We start from the raw sequence: 5,000 nt of genomic DNA, 5'->3' as shown, positions 1-5,000 counted from the left end.
TAAGTCGGATAGGGATTGGGCGAAACTCCCTTGGAAGTGGCACTCTGAAAAAAATTCCAAGTTTGGCTGACTTAGAAAAAATTCGAGAACCAGGATGAGGAGGGGGAAAATGTGGCCAGTCAGGCCGACCCGAAGTGCCTCTTAGGCGGATAGGGGTTGGGCGAAACTCCCTTGAAAGTGGCACTCTGAAAAAATTTCCAAGTTTGGCTGACTTAGAAAAAATTCGAGAACCAGGATGAGGAGGGGGAAAATGTGGCCAGTCAGGCCGACCCGAAGTGCCTCTTAGGCGGATAGGGGTTGGGCGAAACTCCCTTGAAAGTGGCACTCTGAAAAAATTTCCAAGTTTGGCTGACTTAGAAAAAATTCGAGAACCAGGATGAGGAGGGGGAAAATGTGGCCAGTCAGGCCGACCCGAAGTGCCTCTTAGGCGGATAGGGGTTGGGCGAAACTCCCTTGAAAGTGGCACTCTGAAAAAATTTCCAAGTTTGGCTGACTTAGAAAAAATTCGAGAACCAGGATGAGGAGGGGGAAAATGTGGCCAGTCAGGCCGACCCGAAGTGCCTCTTAGGCGGATAGGGGTTGGGCGAAACTCCCTTGAAAGTGGCACTCTGAAAAAATTTCCAAGTTTGGCTGACTTAGAAAAAATTCGAGAACCAGGATGAGGAGGGGGAAAATGTGGCCAGTCAGGCCGACCCGAAGTGCCTCTTAGGCGGATAGGGGTTGGGCGAAACTCCCTTGAAAGTGGCACTCTGAAAAAATTTCCAAGTTTGGCTGACTTAGAAAAAATTCGAGAACCAGGATGAGGAGGGGGAAAATGTGGCCAGTCAGGCCGACCCGAAGTGCCTCTTAGGCGGATAGGGGTTGGGCGAAACTCCCTTGAAAGTGGCACTCTGAAAATATTTCCAAGTTGGGCTGACTTAGAAAAAATTCGAGAACCAGGCTGAGGAGGGGACCATCTGGCAAGGGAGTCCGACCTAAAGTGCATCTAAAGCGGATATGGGTTGGTCGAGCCTCCCTTGATTTGCCCTGGAGCTCCCACGTCTTAAAAAGGTCTCTCCTATAATTGTACACCAACCATTTTGAGGTTTGGGTGCAAACCTCTCGAATGGGGGGACTCGGTCCCCTATCTACAGCGCCCCTAATGACGACAGGTGGTACTGCGCCCCTGGTAGCCCGGCCATTGAAAATGAATGGGCCCATTCATTTCAATGGGGAATTTCGACCCCTGGTTGCCCGCCATTCATTTCAATGGGGAATTTCGACCCCTGGTCGCCCGCCATTCATTTCAATGGGGACTTTCGACCCCTGGTTGCCCGCCATTCATTTCAATGGGGGATTTCGACCCCTGGTCGCCCGCCATTCATTTCAATGGGGGATTTCGACCCCTGGTAGCCCGCCATTCATTTCAATGGGGGACTTCGACCCCTGGTAGCCCGCCATTCATTTCAATGGGGGACTTGGACCCCTGGTAGCCCGCCATTCATTTCAATGGGGGATTTCGACCCCTGGTCGCCCGCCATTCATTTCAATGGGGGATTTCGACCCCTGGTAGCCCGCCATTCATTTCAATGGGGGACTTCGACCCCTGGTTGCCCGCCATTCATTTCAATGGGGGATTTCGACCCCTGGTCGCCCGCCATTCATTTCAATGGGGGATTTCGACCCCTGGTCGCCCGCCATTCATTTCAATGGGGGATTTCGACCCCTGGTAGCCCGCCATTCATTTCAATGGGGGACTTCGACCCCTGGTAGCCCGCCATTCATTTCAATGGGGGACTTGGACCCCTGGTAGCCCGCCATTCATTTCAATGGGGGATTTCGACCCCTGGTCGCCCGCCATTCATTTCAATGGGGGATTTCGACCCCTGGTAGCCCGCCATTCATTTCAATGGGGGACTTCGACCCCTGGTTGCCCGCCATTCATTTCAATGGGGGATTTCGACCCCTGGTCGCCCGCCATTCATTTCAATGGGGGATTTCGACCCCTGGTCGCCCGCCATTCATTTCAATGGGGGATTTCGACCCCTGGTAGCCCGCCATTCATTTCAATGGGGGACTTCGACCCCTGGTAGCCCGCCATTCATTTCAATGGGGGACTTGGACCCCTGGTAGCCCGCCATTCATTTCAATGGGGGACTTCGACCCCTGGTTGCCCGCCATTCATTTCAATGGGGGACTTCGACCCCTGGTTGCCCGCCATTCATTTCAATGGGGGATTTCGACCCCTGGTCGCCCGCCATTCATTTCAATGGGGGATTTCGACCCCTGGTAGCCCGCCATTCATTTCAATGGGGGACTTCGACCCCTGGTTGCCCGCCATTCATTTCAATGGGGGACTTCGACCCCTGGTTGCCCGCCATTCATTTCAATGGGGGATTTCGACCCCTGGTCGCCCGCCATTCATTTCAATGGGGGATTTCGACCCCTGGTAACCCGCCATTCATTTCAATGGGGGACTTCGACCCCTGGTTGCCCGCCATTCATTTCAATGGGGGACTTCGACCCCTGGTTGCCCGCCATTCATTTCAATGGGGGATTTCGACCCCTGGTTGCCCGGCATTCGTTCCTATGTGGCGGGGGATTTCAACCCCAGGTCGCCCTCGTGTGGTTCTTTTTGGCGCAGCTGACGGGCTCCGCTGCTCGTGGAGGTTTGCTAGTGGAGGATAACCCCCTGCCTGGGCAACTCGAACGCCCGGCATTCGTTCCTATGTGGCGGGGGATTTCAACCCCAGGTCGCCCTCGTGTGGTTCTTTTTGGCGCAGCTGACGGGCTCCGCTGCTCGTGGAGGTTTGCTAGTGGAGGATAACCCCCTGCCTGGGCAACTCGAACGCCCGGCATTCGTTCCTATGTGGCGGGGGATTTCAACCCCAGGTCGCCCTCGTGGGGTTCTTTTTGGCGCAGCTGACGGGCTCCGCTGCTCGTGGAGGTTTGCTAGTGGAGGATAACCCCCTGCCTGGGCAACTCGAACGCCCGGCATTCGTTCCTATGTGGCGGGGGATTTCAACCCCAGGCCGCCCTCGTGTGGTTCTTTTTGGCGCAGCTGACGGGCTCCGCTGCTCATGGAGGTTTGCTAGTGGAGGATAACCCCCTGCCTGGGCAACTCGAACGCCCGGCATTCGTTCCTATGTGGCGGGGGATTTCAACCCCAGGCCGCCCTCGTGTGGTTCTTTTTGGCGCAGCTGACGGGCTCCGCTGCTCATGGAGGTTTGCTAGTGGAGGATAACCCCCTGCCTGGGCAACTCGAACGCCCGGCATTCGTTCCTATGTGGCGGGGGATTTCAACCCCAGGCCGCCCTCGTGTGGTTCTTTTTGGCGCAGCTGACGGGCTCCGCTGCTCATGGAGGTTTGCTAGTGGAGGATAACCCCCTGCCTGGGCAACTCGAACGCCCGGCTCCCCCGCGGTCCGCTGGAGCTCCTCCAACGGCCAGCAACAAGCCCCGAAGACGGGCGCGCTCCCCGCGGTCCGCTGGAGCTCCTCCAACGGCCAGCAACAAGCCCCGAAGACGGGCGCGCTCCCCCCGGTCCGCTGGAGCTCCGCCAACGGCCAGCAACAAGCCCCGAAGACGGGCGCGCTCCCCCCGGTCCGCTGGAGCTCCTCCAACGGCCAGCAACAAGCCCCGAAGACGGGCGCGCTCCCCGCGGTCCGCTGGAGCTCCGCCAACGGCCAGCAACAAGCCCCGAAGACGGGCGCGCTCCCCGCGGTCCGCTGGAGCTCCTCCAACGGCCAGCAACAAGCCCCGAAGACGGGCGCGCTCCCCCCGGTCCGCTGGAGCTCCTCCAACGTCCAGCAACAAGCCCCGAAGACGGGCGCGCTCCCCGCGGTCCGCTGGAGCTCCTCCAACGGCCAGCAACAAGCCCCGAAGACGGGCGCGCTCCCCCCGGTCCGCTGGAGCTCCGCCAACGGCCAGCAACAAGCCCCGAAGACGGGCGCGCTCCCCGCGGTCCGCTGGAGCTCCTCCAACGGCCAGCAACAAGCCCCGAAGACGGGCGCGCTCCCCCCGGTCCGCTGGAGCTCCGCCAACGGCCAGCAACAAGCCCCGAAGACGGGCGCGCTCCCCCCGGTCCGCTGGAGCTCCTCCAACGGCCAGCAACAAGCCCCGAAGACGGGCGCGCTCCCCCCGGTCCGCTGGAGCTCCTCCAACGGCCAGCAACAAGCCCCGAAGACGGGCGCGCTCCCCGCGGTCCGCTGGAGCTCCTCCAACGGCCAGCAACAAGCCCCGAAGACGGGCGCGCTCCCCGCGGTCCGCTGGAGCTCCGCCAACGGCCAGCAACAAGCCCCGAAGACGGGCGCGCTCCCCGCGGTCCGCTGGAGCTCCTCCAACGGCCAGCAACAAGCCCCGAAGACGGACGCGCTCCCCCCGGTCCGCTGGAGCTCCGCCAACGGCCAGCAACAAGCCCCGAAGACGGGCGCGCTCCCCGCGGTCCGCTGGAGCTCCTCCAACGGCCAGCAACAAGCCCCGAAGACGGGCGCGCTCCCCGCGGTCCGCTGGAGCTCCTCCAACGGCCAGCAACAAGCCCCGAAGACGGGCGCGCTCCCCGCGGTCCGCTGGAGCTCCTCCAACGGCCAGCAACAAGCCCCGAAGACGGGCGCGCTCCCCCCGGTCCGCTGGACCTCCTCCAACGGCCAGCAACAAGCCCCGAAGACGGGCGCGCTCCCCGCGGTCCGCTGGAGCTCCTCCAACGGCCAGCAACAAGCCCCGAAGACGGGCGCGCTCCCCGCGGTCCGCTGGAGCTCCTCCAACGGCCAGCAACAAGCCCCGAAGACGGGCGCGCTCCCCCCGGTCCGCTGGAGCTCCTCCAACGGCCAGCAACAAGCCCCGAAGACGGGCGCGCTCCCCGCGGTCCGCTGGAGCTCCTCCAACGGCCAGCAACAAGCCCCGAAGACGGGCGCGCTCCCCGCGGTCCGCTGGAGCTCCGCCAACGGCCAGCAACAAGCCCCGAAGACGGGCGCGCTCCCCGCGGTCCGCTGGAGCTCCTCCAACGGCCAGCAACAAGCCCCG

This window comes from Leptonotus elevatus, unplaced genomic scaffold (assembly GCF_054856555.1).
Source record: "Leptonotus elevatus isolate MCC_2025b unplaced genomic scaffold, RoL_Lele_1.0 HiC_scaffold_282, whole genome shotgun sequence".
In the NCBI taxonomy this organism is placed as follows: domain Eukaryota; kingdom Metazoa; phylum Chordata; class Actinopteri; order Syngnathiformes; family Syngnathidae; genus Leptonotus; species Leptonotus elevatus.
Note: the sequence above shows the minus strand (reverse complement) of the source record.